The sequence below is a fragment of the Schistocerca cancellata genome, chromosome 5, assembly GCF_023864275.1.
Source record: "Schistocerca cancellata isolate TAMUIC-IGC-003103 chromosome 5, iqSchCanc2.1, whole genome shotgun sequence".
NCBI lineage: Eukaryota > Metazoa > Arthropoda > Insecta > Orthoptera > Acrididae > Schistocerca > Schistocerca cancellata.
In genome coordinates this window covers 86,831,559-86,856,198 of record NC_064630.1, presented here as the reverse complement: position 1 = coordinate 86,856,198, position 24,640 = coordinate 86,831,559, and the positions used below count along the sequence as shown (strand labels likewise).

Genomic DNA, 24,640 nt, shown 5'->3' with positions numbered 1-24,640 from the left:
TTTACTTTATTTTCATTCGCTTATGTCGTATGGTATTATATTTTGAGATAACTCTTCTCATTCTCAGAGAATATTTTTGGCTCAGAAACGAGCAATTCGGGCAGTAAGGGCTGTAATTTCGCGAATCTCTTGTCGACTTCTGTTCACTAGTCTGGGTATTCTGACATTGGCCTCTCAATATATATGTTCTTTACTGTCGTTTACTGTTAACAATATCAGCTTATTTCAAAGAATTAGCACAATTCACTCAGTTAATACTAGGCAGAAATCCAGTCTGCATTTGGATCGCACTTCCTTGACTCTTGTACAGAAAGGTGTGCAGTATACTGCTGCATCCATTTTCTATAAGCTAGCACAAGAATTCGAAAATCTTAGCAGTTATCCATGCGCTTTCAAATCGAAATTGAAGAGTTTGGTCATGGGTCACCCCATCTATTCTGTCGAGGAGTTTCTTGAAAAATTAAGTTGATTCTTGTTGTATTGTTGATTGCGTTTACTTAAACCTATGGCTTGACTTTTTTCAAGTCCATGAACATTTTATTTTTATCTGTTATTACTTTTATGTTGTAATACATGTACTGACACATTCCATGACTTTGGAGATTTGCTCCTCAATTTGGTCCTAAGGAACTAGACGTGTAAAATAAAATAAAATAAATAAATACTTGAAATCATTATGCACGTTATGTAATGCATCTTATTTAATACGTTGTCCAGGCATTTAATATACTACCAGTTATGTCTAAGACAAAGTAAGAAAGAAGATTTATTAAAATATTGAGACAGCTACAAGGTCCAGGGACATTATTGTAAGACTTTCAGTCCATTGCGGTAGGATTTCAGTTGTGTTGGAGTGCCACTCTCGCTTAAATGGAGGCTGCACGCAGTGATCGTGAATGAATGCCAGATCCTCAGGTATTTATGTGTAAAAAGAAAGTTATTTACAATTGAAAATGTTATTCAAGTTCGGCTTACTGCAATAAATAAAGCATAAAAGAGACACAGCTTCCAACAATATACGAGGGCAGTTCAATAAGTAATGCAACACATTTTTTTTCTGAAACAGGGGTTGTTTTATTCAGCATTGAAATACACCAGGTTATTCCCCAATCTTTTAGCTACACAACACTATTTTTCAACGTAATCTCCATTCAATGCTACGGCCTTACGCCACCTTGAAATGAGGGCCTGTATGCCTGCACGGTACCATTCCACTGGTCGATGTCGGAGCCAACGTCGTACTGCATCAATAACTTCTTCATCATCCGCGTAGTGCCTCCCACGGATTGCGTCCTTCATTGGGCCAAACATATGGAAATCCGACGGTGCGAGATCGGGGCTGTAGGGTGCATGAGGAAGAACAGTCCACTGAAGTTTTGTGAGCTCCTCTCGGGTGCGAAGACTTGTGTGAGGTCTTGCGTTGTCATGAAGAAGGAGAAGTTCGTTCAGATTTTTGTGCCTACGAACACGCTGAAGTCGTTTCTTCAATTTCTGAAGAGTAGCACAATACACTTCAGAGTTGATCGTTTGACCATGGGGAAGGACATCGAACAGAATAACCCCTTCAGCGTCCCAGAAGACTGTAACCATGACTTTACCAGCTGAGGGTATGGCTTTAAACTTTTTCTTGGTAGGGGAGTGGGTGTGGCGCCACTCCATTGATTACCGTTTTGTTTCAGGTTCGAAGTGATGAACCCATGTTTCATCGCCTGTAACAATCTTTAACAAGAAATTGTCACCCTCAGCCACATGACGAGCAAGCAATTCCGCACAGATGGTTCTCCTTTGCTCTTTATGGTGTTCGGTTAGACAACGAGGGACCCAGCGGGAACAAACCTTTGAATATCCCAACTGGTGAACAATTGTGACAGCACTACCAACAGAGATGTCAAGTTGAGCACTGAGTTGTTTGATGGTGATCCGTCGATCATCTCGAACGAGCGTGTTCGCACGCTCCGCCATTGCAGGAGTCACAGCTGTGCACGGCCGGCCCGCACGCTGGAGATCAGACAGTCTTGCTTGACCTTGCGGCGATGATGACACACGCTTTGCCCAACGACTCACCGTGCTTTTGTCCACTGACAGATCACCGTAGACATTCTGCAAGCGCCTATGAATATCTGAGATGCCCTGGTTTTCCGCCAAAAGAAACTCGATCACTGCCCGTTGTTTGCAACGCACATCCGTTACAGACGCCATTTTAACAGCTCCGTACAGCGCTGCCACTTGTCGGAAGTCAATGAAACTATACGAGACGAAGCGGGAATGTTTGAAAATATTCCACAAGAAATTTCTGGTTTTTTCAACCAAAATTGGCCGATAAAAAAAATGTGTTACATTACCTATTGAACTGCCCTCGTAAAAAATGATATTAACCATTTCCAATAACTGTTAAAAACTGTTTTTCTACATGTTTATAACATATTAGTGATTGTTACGAAACTACCAAAACACGTCCGAGGGCGGCCAATTTTCAGACACACGCAATTATGATAATTTTCATGTTTTCATTTAATTTTCATAAGATACGCTAACTTCTACGTTGCATATGTTACTTCATTGTAAAATTTTATACTTTGTCAGTGTTCGTTTCGTATTTTATAAAATACATAGGCATTTACAATTTCCTAAGTTACATTAAAATTAAATACTTCTAGAAAATGTTCTAGAAATTCTGTATATTTCCAGTAACATACATTATAAGAAATCAATATTTCTGAACGCTGAACTTTGATGCTTTTCTACAGTACATCGCCCATAAGATTTTATGCCGAAAAATGTTTAACTGTAAACAAAAAAGCGATGATGGAAGCGCTGGAAATCACACTAAGAAAAAGAAAAAGAAAAACTCTGGAACCAGTTAAAGAGCAAACACAACACAGATGCTGTCTCAATAGTGAACTTTATACACATATTGAAAAAATTTCAAATATGATTAGGAAAAGAAAGATAGCTTTCTATAGCCACATCCAAACGAAGAATCCTAACAGACTGACAAAAAGACTATTCATTTACCTCGGAATATTGAAAATGGCTTACATATGGCGCAAATACGTTAGAAGGGACGTAGTTGAATTCCGAATTTTGGATGTTGGGCTCCAGAAGGTTCCCTTTTTGTGCAGCGACCGTGGAATATAAAATTATAAAGAAAGCAGCAACCAGTCGCGGAAATATAATTTATTCGTCTTATTGCAAATCGATTTCGACTGATATCAGTCATCATCGGTGTATTTGCAACAACATAAATAAATTATGTTTCCGGGACTGGTTGCTACATTCTTTGTAATTTGAATTCCGAATTACTTCACAAGATATTGGGAACGCGAGCCACTCAGAAAAAAATTGCGAGAATCAGAATATTTCCATGAAAAGCGCAAAAAGAAGACTGGAGCCACTAGTACAGAAGAATGAAGAGAGAGACATCGTGAAATGATGAGAGGTGTGTGGAAGAAAAGAAACGAGAAACAGCTCGAATAAATGTAATCCATAAAGTGGCTCACACGCAAAAGAAGAAGAAAGCAAGTCTTCAGTCCAGTCGCATAGCTATTCCAATATTTCCTAAGTACGTATTTCATTTTGTAAGTAGGCTGTTTATATTTTCTTATTGGCAACGTTACGTAGCGCTCTGTATGAAAATCACTGGCTGTGCTGTGTGCAGCCTGTGGCTAGTTTGCATTGTTGTCTGCCATTGTAGTGTTGGGCAGCGGCGGCTGGATGTGAACAGCGCGTAGCGTTGCGCAGTTGGAGGTGAGCCGCCAGCAGTGGTGGATGTGGGGAGAGAGATGGCGGAGTTTTGTAATTTGTCATGAACTGCTATATATATATATATATATATATATATATATATATATATATATATATTATGACTATTAAGGTAAATACATTGTTTGTTCTCTATTAATATCTTTCATTTGCTAACTATCCCTATCAGTAGTTAGTGCCTTCTGTAGTTTGAATCTTTTATTTAGCTGGCAGTAGTGGCGCTCGCTGTATTGCAGTAGTTCGAGTAACGAAGATTTTTGTGAGGTAAGTGATTTGTGAAAGGTATAGGTTAAAGTTAGTCAGGGCCATTGTTTTGTAGGGATTATTGAAAGTCAGATTGCGTTGCACTAAAAATATTGTGTGTCAGTTTAAGCACAGTCTTGTATAAATTATTCTAAGGGGACGTTTCAATTTCCCAGGCAAGAGCGCGGTACTGTAGGTGAGTTTTTCCCTTAAGTCAAGAAAAGCAGCATCAACCCGGGTTCCGCTATATACAACTCCCTGAATTTCATGAACGGTATTGTCTGTTCTGGTTCTTCCGTACAACATAAACAGGAGTGGTCCAGTTACGGCAGCCGTACGATGTGTGGCGCTGGCGGAGATCCGGGTTTCTCCGTTGTTGTGAGGTCGGCACGTTGACTCACACGGTGGACAGCACTGCGGGAGGGATGCGTTACGCAACTGCGTGTGGCACGTGAGTGATGAGCCAGGAATACTGAACGCGGCCCGGGGTCGCTAGCTGCGCGTGTTCTGTGTACTGTCTGCTGTGTACTGTGCGCGTTGTACGGGAAGCAGCAACTCGCACGCATCGGGGACAACGTACCGCCTCTCCAAATGTAGTAAATCCAGCTTTCACCAGCGTCGTTCGTCCGTAAACGCTCGTACGTCTTCAGATGGCGTTTCAAGAGGTATAGCAAAGCAAAAAATATTAACAGGTGGCAGTGCATCTACATCTATACTCTACAGACTACTATAAAGTGCAAGACATAGGCTGCTTAGCATTGTACCATCTATTAGGGTTTCTTCCAATTCCAGTCGTTAATGGAGCCAGGGTAGAATGATTCCTTCCCGGTCTCTGTGAGCTTTGTAATTAGTCTCATCTTCTCTTCGTCATCCTGTGGCTGCGATTCGTAGGGCAATGTCTCAAGATTCCTCAGTTAACACTGTTCCACAAAACTTCGTACGAGGTGCATTCAAGTTCTAGGGCCTCAGATTTTTTTTTCTAATTAACTACTCACCCGAAATCGATGAAACTGGCGTTACTTCTCGACGTAATCGCCCTGGAGACGTACACATTTTTCACAACGCCGACGCCATGATTTCATGGCAGCGCCGAAGGCTTCTTTGGGAGTCTGTTTTGACCAGTGGAAAATCGCTGAGGCAATAGCAGCACGGCTGGTGAATGTGCGGCCACGGAGAGTGTCTTTCATTGTTGGAAAAAGCCAAAAGTCACTAGGAGCCAGGTCAGGTGCGTAGGGAGCATGAGGAATCACTTCAGAGTTGTTATCACGAAGAAACTGTTGCGTAACGTTAGCTCGATGTGGCGTGCGTTGTCTTGGTGAAACAGCACACGCGCAGCCCTTCCCAGACGTTTTTGTTGCAGTGCAGGAAAGAATTTGTTATTCAAAACATTTTCGTAGGATGCACCTGTTACCGTAGTGCCCTTTGGAACGCAGTGGGTAAGGATTACGCCCTCGCTGTCCCAGAACATGGACACCAACATTTTTTCAGCACTGGCGGTTACCCGAAATTTTTTTGGTGGCGGTGAATCTGTGTGCTTCCATTGAGCTGACTGGCGCTTTGTTTCAGGATTGAAAAATGGCATCCATGTCTCATCCATTGTCACAACCGACGAAAAGAAAGTCCAATTCATGCTGTCGTTGTGCGTCAACATTGCTCGGCAACATGCCACACGGGCAGCCATGTGGTCGTCCGTCAGCATTCGTGGCACCCACCTGGATGACACTTTTCGCATTTTCAGGTCGTCATGCAGGATTGTGTGCACAGAACCCACAGAAATGCCAACTCTGGAGGCGATCTGTTCAACAGTCATTCGGCGATCCCCAAAACAATTCTCTCCACTTTCTCGATCATGTCGTCAGACCGGCTTGTGCGAGCGTGAGGTTGTTTTGGTTTGTTGCCACACGATGTTCTGCCTTCATTAGACTGTCGCACCCACGAACGCACTTTCGACACATCCATAACTCCATCACCACATGTCTCCTTCAACTGTCGATGAATTGCAATTGGTTTCACACCACGCAAATTCAGAAAACGAATGATTGCACGCTGTTCAAGTAAGGAAAACGTCGCCATTTTAAGTATTTAAAACAGTTCTCATTCTCGCCGCTGGCGGTAAAATTCCATCTGCTGTACTGTGCTGCCATCTCTGGGACGTATTGACAATGAATGCGGCCTCATTTTAAAACAATGCGCATGTTTCTATCTCTTTCCAGTCCGGAGAAAAAAAATCAGAGGCCTGAGAACTCAAATGCACCTCGTAAGAAGAATCTATTGAAACAGCTGGCGCCTTTCAACAAGTGTCTGTTAGCTGAAGGTTTTCGGCATATCTGTGACGGTCTGATATGTGTCAAACTAAACTGCCACCTTTCGTACTGCCCTTCTTTCTAAATGTTCCAAAGTCCGTGACAGCCAGCGTGGATTCCGAAAACATCGATCATTTGTAACCCAACTCGCACTCTCCTCGCATGACATACTGACGCCTTTGGATCAAGGTAGTCACAGGTAAATCCAGTATTTATCGATTCCCGGAAAGCATTTGACTCAGTACCACATCAACGCTTACTATCGAAAGTACTATATCATATAGGATATCAAGTGAGATTTGTGTCTGTATTGAGGATTTTTTGTTAGGAAGGACGCACCAAGTTATCTTGAATGGAAAGTCAAGAACAGATGTAGAAGTAACCTCGAATCTGTCCCAGGGAAGCTTGTAGACACCCTTTCTGTTCGTATTGTATATTGTATATTGATCTCGCAGGCAATGTTAGTAGTAATCTCAGAATTTTCGCAGATGATGCAGTTGTCTATAGTGAAGTACGGTCTGAAAGAAGCTTCGTAAATAGTCTGTCTGCTCTTGATAAGATTTAAAAGTGGTGCAAACATTGGCAACTCACTTGATATGTTCAGAAACGTAAAACTGAGCTCTTCACAAAACGAAAAGAAAACATAGACTCTTATGACTATAATATCAATGAGTCACAGATGAAATCAGTCAACTCAAACACCTGGCGATTTCTATAAATATGAAATAGAACGTTCATATAGGCTCATTCGTGGGCAAAGCTGATGGCAGACTTCGGTTCATTGGTAGACTGTTAGGGAAATGCATTCAGTCCACAAAGAAAACCTGTTAGAAGTCACTTGTGTGTCCCCTCCTAGAAGACTGCTTAAGTGTGTGGGACTTGTAAAGTATAGGACTAACCGGGGATATTGAATGTATGCGAGACGGGCACATGAATGATCATAGGTTTGTTTGATCCGTGGGAAAGTGTCACAGAGATGCCAAATGATCTTAACTGGCAGATCTTGATGACAGGTGTAAATTATCCTGAGGAAGCCTACGTACAAAGTTTCAAGAACCGGTTTCAAATGATAATCCTTGGAATATACCACAACCTCATCGTATCGCTACCACAGAGACTGTGAGGACAAGATTAGATAAACTGCAGCATGCAACTGAAAAATCATTCTTCCCGTGCTCCATGCGTGAATGAAACGGGATAAAAACCTAATAATTGGTTCAAAAATGGTTCAAATGGCTCTGAGCACTGTGGGACTTAACATCTTAGGTCATCAGTCCCCTAGAACTTAGAACTAATTAAACCTAACTAGCCTAAGGACATCACACACATCCATGCCCGGGGCAGGATTCGAACCTGCGACCGTAGCAGTCCCGCGGTTCTCGACTGAAGCGCCTAGAACCGCACGACCACCGCGGCCGGCTAATAATTGGTACATTGGGACATATCCTCTGTCATACACTACACAGCGGTTTGCAAACTATAGATGTAGATCTAGATGTAGAAGTGTGGCTCCTACACATTTGAGCAATATTCTAGCATGAGTCTCAGAGAGTTCTGTAAGGTATCTCCTCTGTAGTCTGGTTGCATATTTTCCCTGTATGTCCCCAATGAACCGACGTTTACCATTTGATATACATACGACAGAAGCTACGGGGTGATTTCATTTTAACCCATACTAATTGTTACATTCACGTATTTGAATGTTACGGAATAAAAATCAATTGCACAGTTACTTTTAACCGTTTTACCGGTTTCAGTAGACTAATCTGACATCTTCAGGTTTAGCAGGTGTCAGTATTTTAATTTTTATGTGCCCCTTGCTACTACCATAACTACTTAATTATATACATAACTGTGATTCATTTACTGTAAACTATCAGTGCGTCAACCTGTGTTTATAATTATTATCAGAAATAATATATACCTTTTTGGACATGTCATGGCGTTATGCACCAGTGAAGAAATCAATATTAGGCTAAGCTTCTGAAGATGACAGACTAGTCTGTTGAAAGAGGTAAAGCGAGATAAAAACAGCTGCGCAACTGACGACTGAATTTTATTTTGAAATATATACTACAGTTGGTGAAAAAAAGACAGTTGTGAATAACATACCATAAACAGTTTAGACAATAACTTAGACAAGAAGAGAATACGAGCTTTTCATTTGGGGTACTATAGAAGACTGCTGAAGATTAGTTTGGTAATGAGGACGTACTGAAAAGAATTGGGGAGAAAAGAAATTTGTCTGAAACCTGACTAGAAGAAGGGATCGATTGGCAGGACACATTAAGAGACAAGGAATCACCAATTTAGTACTGGTGGGAAGTATGTGAAGTAAAAATTGTAGAGGGAGACAAATAGGTGACTAAAGTAAGAGATTCAAAAGGATGTAAGTTGCAGTAGCTACTCGGAGATGAAGAGGCTTGCACAGAATAGAGTAGCATGGAGAGCACATCAAATCAGTCTTCGGGCTAAAGACCACAACAACAACTACAACAACATGAATAATTTTGTGTTAGCAGAAGAGCCAACACCGTGTTATGAATGGAGGCCGAAATGCAAGCGTTTTAGCTCAAGCAGGCTAGCGTGAGGAGGGAAGAACTATACTGACGTGAGGTCTGGAACATGACAAGGAATGAGAATTCGGAAAGTGGACGTAATTAGTTTGATACTTAACTTTAATCCTTTAATGATGAACGTCGCTCTTGACGGTACATGATTCACAATATTATCAGTTCAGAATACATTCTTGAAGTAATTATAGTAACTGAATATGGCGCCTTGCTAGGTCGTAGCACGTGACGTAGCTGAGGGCTATACTAAACTCATTTCAAGTATGAATCACTATCGTTTCGATTAGTGAGCATTTCTGAACACTTAGTCAGTTGTCATCCTTTAAACCACTTTGAAATTTGATCTAGATCTGAGTGAAGGTTAGTGCAGCTTTTTTATGTTAAGCTACCTCTTGGAGAAGAGCACAGTCTACAGAATATCTGAGGTTACTATTAACCCCTTAATGTCGGATGTCGCGAATTCGCATCATACCAATGCTGTGCTGATAATTGAAAGTTTAGCTGTTTTTGAGCGCCACTACAGGTAGGCGCTAATTATGCATGAAGCTACCAACGCTTCTGACAAGCTCTGCGTTCTCCTGAGTGTTTCAGGTACCTCTAAAGTGCCACGATTTTTTATTTTTATCTTCGTCTGGAAACTTATTCAGGTATTAGTGGGTTAATTAATATTCTCTCCGACCTCACTAATACACAATGTGAACAGAAATGATCCAACCATACATCCCTGAGACAGGAATGAGTTATTTCACACATCTGTCGATGAGTTCCCATGCAAGAAAACATTCTGTTTTCCACACCAAGAGATCGTCAAGCCAGGCGCAAATTTTGCGTGATACGCCATATGATTCTAAGTGTGCTGACAGGTGTTGCTGGAGCTTACAGCCGTTCAACGGCGAGGTTATTAGTGCAAAAGGCGTTGCTGTAGTACCGAACCCAAAGTTTTTTAGAAGTCTAGAAATACTGTATCTACCCCACTGCCTTCATCCATATCTCCAGGACGTCATGTGAGAAAACTGCAAGTTTGGTCCCGCACGACCGACATATGCTTAATGCGCTTTGGTTTGCATAGAGGAGGACATCACTCTGTTGGAGAGACTCGGTTATGTTCGAGCTAAGAATATCCTGTAAAACTCTGCGACAAATAGATGTCGAAGATACTGGACGGTAGTTTTGTGGATCTCTTTTGCTAATCTTCTTGTAAATGAGTGTGACCTGTGATGTCTTGAAACAAAGCTTTTTTTCTATGCCATCTAATTTAGTGGAATAATTTCATATAACTTGTAATGTGTCGTCTCCTAACTTTGAACAAACAAACATACGTATTAGTGTATCATCTTCATAGGCAATCTTCGAATGATTTTAAACAACGGTTTCAAATCTGTGTTGTTTCCTAATGACAAACGATACTATTCAAGGTCCGGGGTCAACCTTATCAGTCACCTCCTGAGGTCTGAAGACAACAGTGAGCAGAAAAGACGCAGTCATTCAAAGTATTCAACTTTAAACAAGCAAAAACGACAGGATGGTACCAGAATTGGATAATAATTCTCGTAATTATTTTTCTTTTGGGAGCTCAATCTTCTGACAGGTTTGCCACGAATTCTTCTACTGTGCCAAACTCTTCATTTCAGAGTAGCACTTGCAGCACACGTCCTCAACTATTTGTCTTCCTCTACTGCTTTTACCCTCTACAGCTCATTTTAGTACCACGGAAGTTATTCCGTGATGTCTGAACAGATCCTACTACCCTGTCCGTTCTTCTTGTCAGTGTTTACCTCGTCGATTCTGCGGAGAATCTCTTCATCCCTTACCTTCTCAGTCCACCTAATTTTCAGCATTTTTCTGTGGTGGTGGTGGTGGTGTGTTGGGGCTTATGCGCGCTCAACACCGAGGTCATCAGCGCCCTGACACACATTAAAAGGAACGAATGTGGACAGACCTAAGAAAACTAAAGCACACACTCAAAGAAAGCAGGAAAAGAAGGAAAATGCTGCACAAGAAAGTAAAACCTAAGGAAAGGGAAAACATAGCAACAAGAAAGCAACAGGAAGTTGTCATTGGCTGGCCACTTACATAAAATATGGGCGAGCTTGTCACACAGTGAGCAAATTAAAATCCTCTCCCTAAAATCTTTGTAAAAACATTTGACAAGGCACAGAACTTTAAAACTTTAGCCACATTCGTCCGAGTGTTGCCTAAAAGAGATGGCAGGTCCGCCGGCAAGTCAGCCGCGACCCGCTGGACAGAAAATAAAACGCAATCCAATAAAACGTGGCGCACAGTGACCTGGACGCCACAAGCACCACACATTGGAGGGTCCTCTCGCCGGAGAAGGAAGCCATGCGTCATAGGGCTGTGGCCTATTCGAAGCCGAGTGAGGAGAACTTCGTCCCGTCGATGGGGCTGAAAGGAAGTACACCACACACGCGTTGTGGCCTTGACTATACGGAGCTTATTGTCAGTCACTTCCAGCCACTCATCCTCCCACCGACGCATGACCCGTGAACTCAACAGCGAGGTGAGTGCGTGCAAGGGGATAGCACACTGAGATACTTGTGGATCGAGACACGCCTCCTTGGCTGCGAGATCTGCCGTTTCATTCCCAGCAATGCCGACATGCCCCGGAACCCAGCAAAAAGCTACAACCTTCCCCAGTCGCTGTAGTCGCAGGAGGGCATCCTGGATGGTCTGGACAATTTAGTCTGCCGGATACAAACGTTGCAATGAGTGAAGGGCACTGAGTGAATCGGAACAGACAAGAAATTTAGGAGAGGAAGAATGTCTCATGTACTCCAGTGCCCGCAAGATCGCAGACAATTCTGCATCAAAGACAGTAACAGTCTGAGGCAGTCGGACCTTGAGGACACGATATGGAAAAACAACTGAGCAACCAACAGAATCCCCTTGTTTCGACCCATCCGTAAAAACAGCTACATAGTCGTGGTGCTCAGATAAAATGGCAGAAAATGCTACATTAAAAACGGTGGCAGGAGTGCAATCTCTCTTGTACTGCAATAAATCTAAAATCACTCTGGGCCTCTTGAGTAACCAGGGTGGCAGGCGGTTAAAACCTTGGATTTAGGGTTGTACAGACTCCACACCGAGGGACTCTAGTACACGTTGCACACGGATGCCAAACGGCAACGTAGCCCGGGGACGGCGGGAAAAAAGGCGGTCCAGAGGTGGATGGGCAACAAGACGGTGAACAGGCGAGCTGGGAGCTGCAAGAAACTTACAAGCCTGGCGCACCAGCAGGAGCTGCCGCCGGATGGTAAGTGGCGGTTCGCCAGATTCAGCACAGAGGCTGGGTACGGGACTGGTCCGATAAGCACCCGTGGCCAGTCGGATCCCAGCATGGTGAACAGCATCAAGGATCCGCAAATAAGATGGCCTCGCTGACCCATATACTGTGCAGCCATAGTCCAGCCGTGATTCTGTAGCACCACATCTCAAATGCCTCAATTCTCTTCTTTTCTGGTTTTCCCAAAGCCCATGTTTCACTACCATACAATTCAGTGCTCCAAACGTATATTCTCACAATTTTCTTCCTCAAATTAAGGCTTGTGTTTGATTAAGCAGAAATGCCCTTTTTGCCAGTTCTAGGCTTCTTTTCATGTTTCCCTTGCTCCATCCGTCATGAGTTACTTTGCTGCCTAGGCAACAGGATTCCTTAAGTTCTACTTCGTGATTACAAATCCTGATGTTAAGCTTCTCGCTGTTCTCATTTCTGCTACATCTTTCTTCGATTTATCCTCAATCCATCTTCTGTACTCATAAGATCCTGTAATTCTTCTTCACTTTCACTCAGGATAGCAATGCCATCAGTGAATCTTGTCATTGATATCCTTTCACCTTGAATTTTAATTCCACTCTTGAACGTTTCTTTTTATTTCCGTCATCGCTTCTTCGATGTATAGACTGAACAGTAGAGGTGAAAAATTACATCCTTGTCTTACATCACTTTTAATCCGAGCGAGCACCTAGTTCTCGGTCTTCCATTGCTCCTTCTTAGCTCTTGTATTTACTGTTTGTTACCCATCTTTCCCTACAGCTTACTTCTGTTTTTCTCAGACTTTCGAACATCTTACACCATTTGACACTATCAAACGCTTTTTCGAGGTCTACAAATCTTATGAGCGTGTCTTGATTTTTCTCTAGTCTTGCTTCCATTATCAATCGCACGTCATAGTTGCCTCTCTGGTGTCTGTACCTCATACACTAAATGAAAAACAATGTGTAAGTTTTCGTGGAGTCGAGCTGGATAACAAGACTAGATGGAGTCAAAACACAGATCAACTAATGAAGAACCTCAGTTCATTGTATCTTGCTCTTTTAATTATTTATCACGGTTCGTGGAGGTAAGTTCCGTCTATGCAACTAATTGAAGGCAGTTTTTTTTATTGTCACACGCGTTTTGCCTCTTTTATTTGTGAAGATCTTCAGTGGCCTGTAATACAAGTTTCTTTTTATACATACAATAAACGTATTATGAGGAAGTTACAATTTGTTGTTATCTTTCATTTTGCTGTGTTTTTCTCTTGTTTTTTTTTTTTTAAGTTGGAATCAACTTTTGTAGCACAAATTGCGTGATGTGAAATTATCGTTCCGTGGCACGATTTCCAGCGCTGTTAGCTCATGCCTATGGTCCTGCAGATGTGTTCATTTTCTTCACGTTCCAGTTGGCCGATTTCCGGCCTGCTTTCACTCACATTTCATTCAAGAGATCGCATGTATCACTTGCACTTTGCATTTTGTGTGCAACATGTGTGTGTTTTGGGTGTGTAGTGTTGCCAACTGTCGCTATCTGTTTATCTGTCGTCTTTTGTTTGTGTTGTGTGTGTGGTTTGATGGTTTTCATTTGTTGTTGTTGTTATTGTTTGAGTGTGTGTGTGTGTGTGTGTGTGTGTGTGTATTTGCTGTGTGTCATTCTTTCTCGTGAGTGTGACTTTTTAGTTTTTATTTTCTTAATGTATATTTGTGTGTGTGTGTGTGTGTGTGTGTGTATTTTGCTGTGTGTAAATGTGTCATTCTTTCTTGAGAGTGAGATTTTTTTGCGATTTCTGACGGTGCTGACCGAAAGTCAAGGATTTTGGCTTATTTGCGTGTTTGCAGTGCCCGTTGCCTTGCGGAATTATTTCTGGAATATTCCATCTAAACCAAACAAAGCATTTGTTGAGCAGGAGCGAACAGTAGGGGTACTGTGTAAAGCAGGTAACCGCATATCTTGCAAGAGTCTCTTATAGGACGTTTCAGTCCTTACACTCTCCTCCCAGGACATTTACTCCTTAATATTTTTTGCTACTGATAGCGAAAATCAGTTCAGCTAAACTGTGACTTGCGTAGTCGCAATACAAGACATAAAAATAAATGTCATGGAAACCCAACTCGTTTTCATTGGCTCATGGTCGAATACCATGGCGCGAGGTGTTCAAAAAGTTCCCACTTAGTATAAATCAAGAAACCTGGAATACTTGGCAGTTCAAAAGAAAATTAAAAGCGTACTTAACTAGGTACTCCTCTTGCAAATTAACTGATCATGGACAAGGAGATTATAATCAAACTTTCGCCACTTGAACCATTGTACACGGTAAACTATTTACCGCACTTGTACCCAACTTTATAGGAATGATGTTCAGACTGTGTGCTGCAGGATTTGCGTAGTTAGTGGTGTTAGTGTCATGACATACCGTCAGGTGCCTCCACTGGTACGGCGACACAGGGTTGAAACACAAGCATCGTTGTCAACACGGTTGAAGAACATGATTCGTAAATTCGAATTAACTGGCGAATCGGGAATTGCTCCTTAGAGATGCTGACGCCCAATTTTGTCACAATTTGTTGCATAAATTACTGTTGCAGTGGCTGAGAATGCTGTACACATTGTGAGATTTTCAGTCAGTGCATGTGATGTGTCACGACAGCTGAACATTCCATGACCCATCGTTCGAAAAGTGCTGTGAATAACTGTGAAATGCCATCCCTACTGTGATTCTAGGCTGTTGTGGACATCGATGTTCGTCACACTGAGTAATGTTTGTAAACTGGAATGTAAACATAGTACGCAATTCACTAATGTTACCCCCTCATATGGAAATTAAAATGTGTTGCTTTCAATAGTTTATTCATCATTTCTTTTTCTTATATCCCTACAAATGTTTCCACAAAATTTCATCCTTCTACAATCACTCGTTTTTCATGGGAGCCCTCTCAAGTAGGGAAAGTTTGATTATAACCACACGTACATTGAAAGACTGAAAATTCCTATTACCTAGAAAGAGGCCACAGTGGTCACTGCAAAGCTGATGAGGGATAGCGTACTGTAAATATGACTATTACAAATGTAGCTAGACATTTTCTTAGAAAAGATACCATTGTGTTCATGAACATATTAAGCTATCAATAGGAGGTAAGCAATAGCTGTTTGGAATACGGAAGGTGCTACAGACTGTAAAACTAGAGGCTTTCAGTCAGTACTCAGCAGTACAGCGATATTCTACTGCGAATACAGAGTAAAGAGCTGGTTCCCTTATTTTTTAATGTGTAGCGTGATGCTTAACCTTACGACTTAGCCTTCCGATTTACCTTAGAATATAGGGTAATGAAAATCCACGTTAATACCGTTTGTAGATTTAAAGTGAGATTTCGAAAAATTTAGTCGAGTACACTGTTTGAAGTTATGAAGGTATGAAGGATACAATAAAGGGAGCGGAAGCATGTCTATAACATGTTACAGAAACAAGGCTGCTGTGGAAGGACATAAATAAGATGAAGTAGCTTAAAGAGAGTAGGGCAGTTTTATAGCTTATACGGATTTTACTGAGTCCGTACGTCAATGAAGCTTTGAATGTCACAAAGAACATGCAAAATAGGTAGGACGAAATGAATAGAATCTTGAAATGAGACTAGAAGATTATTAACAAAAATTAAACAAAGGCTATGGTATGTAGTTGAATCAAATCCAGTTGTTGTTGTTGTGGTCTTCAGTCCAGAGACTGATTTGATGCAGCTCTCCATGCTACTCTATCCTGTGCAAGCTTCTTCATCTCCCAGTACCCACAGCAACCTACCTCCTTCTGAATCTGTTTAGTGTATTCACCTCTTGGTCTCCTTCTACGAATTTTACCCTCCACGCTGCCCTTCAATACTAAATTGGTGATCCCTTGATCCCTCAGAATATGCCCTACCAACCGATCGCTTCTTCTGGTCAAGTTGTGCCACAAATTTCTCTTCTGTCCAATTCTATTCAATACCTTCTCATTAGTTATGTGATCTACGCATCTAATCTTCAGCATTCTTCTGTAGCACCACATTTCGAAAGCTTCTATTCTCTTCTTGTCTAAACTATTTATCGTCCACGTTTCACTTCCATACATGGCTACTCTCCATACAAATACTTTCAGAAACGACTTCCTGACACTTAAATCTATACTCGATGTTAACAAATTTCTCTTCTTCAGAAACGTTAAGCAATTAGATTTGAATATGAGGCACTAAAAATGCAACGTAAGTTGTGCGTTTTTGGCAAAAAAAATGATTGCCAGTGACAGAAATACATGTGATACAAATTGCGAGCTGGCAAGAAAACGATTCTGAAAAAGAGAAATCTATTAATGTCGAATATAAATTTAAATGTTAGAAAGTATTCTCTGAAGATATTTGTCTTGAGTATCGCCTTGCTTTTAAGTTCAATGTGGACGATAACTGTAATATATGGGAAAGTATCGTTGATGAGTGACTGAAAAATGATACGGGATGACTTAGACAGAATTTCTATTGTGTCTAATGAATGACAGCTTACTCTAAATGTAAAAAAAGTATAAGTTAATGCAGATGAGTCGGAGAAACAGTCCCGTAATGTTCTGATACCGCAGTCATGTCGATTAATTATTTAGGGTTAACCTTGCAAAGCCATACGAAGTGGAACGAGCAGATAGAGATTGCAGAAGGGAGGACGAATTGTGGATCTCGGTCTGTTGGGTAGTGTTTAGGAATATGTAAATCATCTACAAAGGAGACGGCTTTTAGAGCACTTCTGCTACCCACTTTCGAAGCAGTTCAGAAGGGCGCTGCTAGATTCGTTACCGTCGGGTTCGATTAATACGTGAGCGTTATGGAGACGCTTCGTGAGCTCAAATGGAAACCCAGGGCGGAAGACGACGTTGTTTTCATGAAAATTTATTAAGAATGTTTAGAGAACATGCATTTGTAGCTGATTGCAGAAAGATTGTTGCCGCTAACGCACATTCCGCGTAAGAATCGCGAAGATAAGAGAAATTAGTGCTCGTACGGAGGCATATAGGCAGTCGTTCTCCCCTCACTCCACTGCCGGGTGGAAAAGTACACGAAGGAACTTGCCCCCCTTCTTGCAGCGGTGTACCGTAGGTCTCTAGAAGAGCGTAGCGTTCCAAAAGATTGGAAAAGGGCGCAGGTCATCCCCGTTTTCAATAACGGACGTCGAACAGATGTGCAGAACTATAGACCTATATCTTTAGCGTCGATCAGTTGTAGAATTTTGGAACACGTATTATGTTCGAGTATAATGACTTTTCTGGAGACTAGAAATCTACTCTGTAGGAATCAGTATGAGTTTCTAAAATGAAGATCGAATGAAACCCAGCTTGCGCTATTCGTCCATGAGACTCAAAGGGCCATAGACAAGGGTTCCCAGGTAGATGCTGTGTTTCTTGACTTCCGCAAGGCGTTTGATACAGTTCCCCACAGTCGTTTAATTAACAAAGTAAGAGCATATGGACTTTCAGACCAATTGTGTGATTGGATTGAAGAGTTCCTAGATAACAGAACGCAGCATGTCATTCTCAATGGAGAGAAGTCTTCCGAAGTAAGAGTGATTTCAGGCGTGCCGCAGGAGAGTATCGTAGGACCATTGCTATTCGCAATATACATAAATGACCTCGTGGATAACATCGGAAGTTCACTGAGGCTTTTTGCGAATGATGCTGTAGTACATGGAGAGGTTGTAACAATGGAAAATTGTACTGAAATGCAGGAGGATCTGCAACGAATTGACGCATGGTGCAGGGAATGCCAATTGAATCTCAATGTAGACAAGTGTAATGTGCTGCGAATTCATAGAAAGAAAGATCCTTTATCATTAAGCTACAATATAGCAGGTCAGCAACTGGAAGCAGTTAATTCCATAAATTACCTGGGAGTAAGCATTAGGAGTGATATAAAATGGAAACAAGCATATAAAATTAATCGTCGGTAAAGCAGATCCCAGATTGAGGTTCATTGGAAGAATCCTAAGGAAATGTATTCCGAAATAAAGGAAGTAGGTTACAGTACACTTGTTCGCCCAGTGCTTGAATACTGTTCACCGGTGTGGGATCCGTACCAGATAGGGTTGATAGAAGAGAGAGAGAAGATCCAACGGAGAGCAGCGCGCTTCGTTACAGGATCATTTAGCAATTGCGAAAGACTTACGGAGATGATTGATAGACTCCAGTGGAAGACTCTGCAAGAGAGACGCTCAGTAGCTCGGTACGGACTTTTGCTGAAGTTTCGAGAACATACCTTCACCGAGCAGTCAAGTATTATATTGCTCCCTCCTATGCGTACCTCGCGAAGATACCATGAGGATAAAATCAGAGAGATTAGAGCCCACACAGAGGCATACCGACAATCTTTATTTCCACGAACAATACGAGACTGGAATAGAAGGGAGAACCGACAGAGGTACTCAAGGTACCCTCCGCCACACACCGTAGATGTAGATGGAGATGCTGAAATGACTATTAGAGGAAGAGGAGTCCCTGCGTCACGCGCCGTACGGTGACTTGCGGAATGTGTATGTAGATGTAGATGTAGATATATATTGGAATTTTATTATGAGTTACAACATTCTAAACTAACTTGATTAAATGTTCAGTTAGAGGATGTCGTCCATAGAGGATGTCGTCCTTACTTCAGTGATTCATTCGTAATCCTTTCTTTCCGTGGATACTTCCTACGTATCAGCAGACTTACAGCTTCTTCTACCACTGTAGGTAAAACAGTTACCTCACCGTTTACCTGTATGCCGATGTCTGATTTCTTTCCTTTTTCTGGTAGTTTTTCACCTGTAAACAGCCGGGTTAAATATTCAACCCATGATTCCTCATTTGTGTCGTTCAAAATACCATTTTCCTCTGCTTTCGTATCGTTCTTCAAAATTATTTCTGTAGTCTATAGAAATCGTGTTCTGCCTTTTTAGAAAGAATTTCCCAGTGCTCCTTCTTTATACGATTCACTATTGATTTTGACTCATTACGAGCTCTTTTGTAATACTCATAAGACTCTTGTGTTTTATATTTCAAATAAGCACACCTCCTGTTCCACACGTTTCCTGAACCTCTTTGCGAAACGAATGTGTTATGTTTGTTTTCCTCTCGTGCTTTTACGCGAGTTGTTCAATAAGTAATGCAACACATTATTTCCTTTCTGAAAACATCTTGGTTTTATTCAGAATTCCAGTCTCTCTCTCTCTCTCTCTCTCTCTCTCTCTCTCTCTCTCTCTCTCTCTTTTAGTGTTCAACCCTGAGGTTGGTTTACAGCAGAGCACCATTCCTCCCTTCTGTCTGCCTTCCTCTTCATTTCCACGTATGTCTTACATCCAACGTCATTCATGGTCTGTTGCATGTATATGATTGGTCGCCCCTGCCGATTCCTTCCCTCAATAGCTCCTACTGCTATTGTTCCAATGATGTTGTGTCGTAGGATGTGCACTACAAGTTTGTCTCGTTTGGATGTGCCTCCACAGAGATCTGGTTTCTTGTGCTCTTCTAAGCACCTCTTCATTTGTTACTTTGTCTCTCTTCCAATTGTCCAAGTTTCACATCCGTATAGGGCCACACTCCAAACCTTTCATGATACGTTTCCTTATTTTCAGACTGATGTTGTTGCTGGTGAGTAAGTTCCTTCTCCGATTAAATGCGATTTTAGCCTTTTGTATACTGCTCGCAATTTCTTTCCGGTTTCTACCATCCCTTATGATTTTGCTTCAAAGGTAAGTAAATTCCTCTATCACTTCCAATTCCTCTCTTCCAACTCTCATTCTCAGAGGTTCATATTCTGCTTCCGTACTGCATACCATCACTTTTGTCGTTTTCTTGTTTATTCTCATTCTATACTGATTGCATAGAATTCGAGTACACCATGTCATTCCCTACTCTTTTGGCTGCTAAACGTTATTTTTCAGCATAGGCACCTTTCAATGTGACGCCTTAAGCCACTTTACTGGAAGGGACTGTCTGCCCTTATGATACCACTGTACTGGTCGAACTCAGAGCCAATGTCTTGCTGCACCAATACTTCGCTATCATCAAAAAATGGCTCTGAGCACTATGGAACTTGACATCTGAGGTCATAAGTCCCCTAGAACTAAGAACTACTTAAACCTAACTAACCTAAGGACATCACACACATCCATGCCCGAGGCAGGATGCTAACCTGCGACCGTAGCGGTCTCGCAGTTCCAGAATGAAGCGCTTAGAACCGCTCGGCCACAGCGGCCGGCGCTCGCTATCATACAGGTACTGCTTCCGCGGAGTGCGACCTTGATGGAGCCGAAGCTGCGACATCCGGGCTATAGGGTGGGTGAGAAAGAACAGTCGAATTAGCTTTTGTGAGCTCCTCTCGGGTACGCAGGTATGTGTGAGGCCGTTGGCTGTCATGGAGAAGAAGTTCCTTTGCATTTTTGTTGGTACTGTAAGTAGGCTGTTTAGGTTTTTATGTTGGTAACGCCACATAGCGCTCTATATGAAAATCACTGACTGTGCTGTGTGCAGTCTGTGGCTCATTTGCATTGTTGGAATATTTGCTATTATAGTGTTGGGCAGTTGGATGTGAACAGCGCGTAGCGTTGCGCAGTTGGAGGTGAGCCGCCAGCGGTGGTGGATGTGGGGAGAGAGATGGCGGAACTTTGAGAGCGGACGATCTGGACATGTGTCCATCAGAAAGAGTAAATTTGTAAGACTGCAATCATGAACTGATATATATATATATATATATATATATATATATATATATATATATATATATTCCTCTATCAAAATCTTTCATTTGCTAACTATGCCTATGAGTAGTTAGTGCCTTCAGTAGTTGGAATCTTTTATTTAGCTGGCAGTATTGGCGCTCGCTGTATTGCAGTAGTTCGAGTATCGAAGATTTTTGTGAGGTAAGTGATTCATGAAAGGTATAGGTTATTGTTAGTCAGGGCCAGTCTTTTGTAGGGATTATTGAAAGTCAGATTGCGTTGCGCTAAAAATGTTGTGTGTCAGTTTGGTGTTGATCAGAATAAGTAGGGAGAGAAATGTCTGAGTACGTTCAGTTTTGCTACGCTGTCTGAAAATCAATTAACGTAACAGGTTTACCAGCACTATTCATAAACTTTCCTAAGGGGATGTTTCAGTACGAACATGCTGAAGTCGTCTCTTCAATTTCCTGAAGGTAGACAAAACACTTGGCCAACGGCCTTGCCGCAGTGGTAACACCGGTTCCCATCAGATCATCGAAGTTAAGAGCTGTCGGGCTGGGCTAGCAATTGGATGGGTGACCGTCCGGTCTGCCGGGCGCTGTTGGCAAGCGGGGTGCACTCAGCCCTTGTGAGGCAGACTGAGGAGCTACTTGACTGAGAAGTGGGGGCTCCGGTCTCGAAAACTGAGATACGGCCGGGAGAGCGGTGTGCTGACCACATGCCCCTCCATATCCGCATCCGGTGACGTCTATGGGCTGAGTATGATACGGCGGCCGGTCGGTACCGTTGGGCCTTCATGGCCTGTTCGGGAAGAGTTTAATTTAGTTTTAGACAATGCAGTTCACAGTTGATCGTTTCAGGGTGAGGGAGTACATCAAACAGAATAACGCCTTCAGAGTCCCAGAAGGCCGCCGTCATGTCTTCAGGATGGTGGTGGTGTGTTGGGGCTTATGGGCGCTCAACATCGAGGTCATCAGCGCCCTGACACACATTAAAAGGAACGAATGTGGACAGACCTAAGAAAACTTAAGCACACACTCAAAGAAAGCAGGAAAAGAAGGAAAATGCTACATAAGAAAGTAAAACCTAAGGAAAGGGGAAACATAGCAACAAGAATGTCACAGAAAATTGTTATTGGCTGGCGACTTACATAAAATATGGGCGAGCTTGTCACACAGTGAGCAAATTAAAATCCTCTCCCTAAAATCTTTGTAAAAACATTTGAAAGTGCACAGAACTTTAAAACTTTAGCCACATTCGTCCGAGTGTTGCCTAAAAGAGATGGCAGGTCCGCTGGCAAGTCAGCCGCGACCCGCTGGTCAGGAAATAAAACGCAATCCAATAAAACGTGGCGCACAGTGACCTGGACGCCGCAAGCACCACACATTGGAGGGTCCTCTCGCCGGAGCAGGAAGCCATGCGTCATAGGGCTGTGGCCTATTCGAAGCCGAGTGAGGAGAACCTCGTCCCGTCGATGGGACTGAAAGGAAGTACACCACACACGCTTTGTGGGCTTGACTATACGGAGCTTATTGTCAGTCACTTCCAGCCACTCATCCTCCCACCGACGCATGACCCGTGAGCTCAACAGCGAGGTGAGCGCGTGCAAGGGGATAGCACACTGAGATACTTGTGGGGCGAGACATGCCTCCTTGGCTGGTTGCTGAGGGTGCAACTCTGGAGGAGAGGTGGTGTGGCGCCACTCGATGGATTTCTGTTTTGTTGCCACTTTGAAGAGACAAACCCACTTTCCATCGCCTGCGACGATGTTACACAAAAAATTGTCACGATCAGCATCGTAACGCGCATGCAATTCCGCACAGATGGTCCTTCGTTGGTCTTCATGGTCTTCTGTGTCCGCCCCGATAGCTGAGTGGTCAGCGTGTCGGAGTGCCGTCCTACGGGCCCGGGTTCGATTCCTGGCTGGGTCGGACATTTCCTCCGCTGAGGGACTGGGTATTGTGCTGCCTTCATCATCATTTCATTCCCATCCGGCGCGCAGGTCACCCAATGTGGCGTCGAATGTAATAAGACCTGCACCAAGGCGACCGGACCTGCCCCGCAAGGGGCCTCCGAGCCGATGAGCCCAAACGCTCATTTCCACTTCCATGGTCTTATGTTGGGCAGCGATGAACCCAGTGGGCACACGCCCTTGAGTACACCATCTGGTGTATGAGTGTGTCATCACTACCAACACAGACGCCCAGATGAGCAGTGAGGTGTTTGATCGTGATCTGTCAATCATCGACAATGAGCGTGTCCGTACGTTCCAACACTGCAGGAGTCACAGCTGTTTGCGACCAGCCGGCTCTCGGGTGACCGGACAGGTTTACGAGACCTTGTCGTAATAATGATAGACGCCTCGTCCAACAACTCACCGTTGGTTGGTTGGTTGGTTTTGGGGAAGGAGACCAGACAGCGTGGTCATCGGTCTCATCGGATTAGGGAAGGATTGGGAAGGACGTCAGCCGTGCCCTTTCAGAGGAACCATCTCGCCATTTGCCTGGAGTGATTTAGGGAAATCACGGAAAACCTAAATCAGGATGGCCGGACGCGGGATTGAACCGTCGTCCTCCCGAATGCGAGTCCAGTGTCTAACCACTGCGCCACCCCGCTCGGTCAACTCACCGTGCTTTTGTTCACTGCCAGATCTCCGCAACCATTCTGCAAGCTCCTATGAATATCTACGACACTCTGGTTTTTCGCCAAAACAAATTCAATGACACCTTTTGCTTTGTAGGTACCTCCGTTACAGGCGCCATTGTAAAGGCTACGTATAGATCCAACGCCTGTCGGAACGTCGTGAAACTGTATGAGCTAAAGCGGTATATTCCACAATGACCCACAAGAAATTCCACATTTTTCCAATCGAAATTGGCCGAGAAAAAAGAACTGAGTTGCATTACTCGTGTACCTAATGCTTCCTCAGCTGCTGCGTGAATACTTTCTTAGATTTTGCTCCCAGACCTTGAACTACCTTATCCTCTGCATTTCCCTTTACCAACAACCTCTTTATCGACGCAGAGTGACATGTTGTACCCTTTCATAAAGAAGAACCACAACACGGTCGCATCTTGCAAGCTCTGCTACCGCATCGTTCTCAGCAAGCTGAGACGCCTACGGCCATATGTTGTTGGATCGCACACGCTCGGTAAAGAGCCCCAGCGCGCTACAGACGAGATGAGAAGCAAGCCCCAGCTCAAAGAGGACACGGCCAGGGAGCGGCGGTTTGCCCCGGGGCCACGTTATGAGCGACAGCGCGTCTCTTTCTGTGGTGGTGGTGACACACCGCGAGATCGCGGCGAGATTAGCTGGCTGGCGTGTCTTCAAAGGAGCACTTCGGGTACGACCAGCGCGCAGAGCCACTAAATTATATTGTGCTACAGTGCAGAGCGTTGTCTATACGCTGTAGACCTTCTGTGTTGAAGCAGACATGGTAACCTAGGAAGAAAAGCGTGTGGGAGATATTCATGTTGTCGAGATTCACAAACAAGGCCAAGAAGAGGATCGTTGCTTAGCAAAATGAGTGAACATTTCAATATATGTAAGGATGCTAAGGACTGCATCCAGAGTAAGAACTTACTGATATGCCATTTAAACAGGAAATCTTTGTTCAACGTCTTACTCATATCATTATCATACTCAACACATTACTATGACACATCTACTCCTATGATGGGCGTTCAAAAACTAATGCAACACACATTATTTTTCGACCAATTTCGGCTGAAAATTGCGGAATTTGTTGTGGGATATCGTGAAATATTCTTGCTTCTGTCTCCATA

The 24,640-nt window shown here is 43.1% G+C and overlaps 1 pseudogene; it reads left to right on the top strand.

Moving 5' to 3' along the window:
* The first annotated feature begins 21,344 nt into the window (after window positions 1-21,344).
* Window positions 21,345-21,462, top strand: LOC126189856 (5S ribosomal RNA; annotated as a pseudogene).
* The last annotated feature ends 3,178 nt before the right edge of the window (window positions 21,463-24,640 follow it).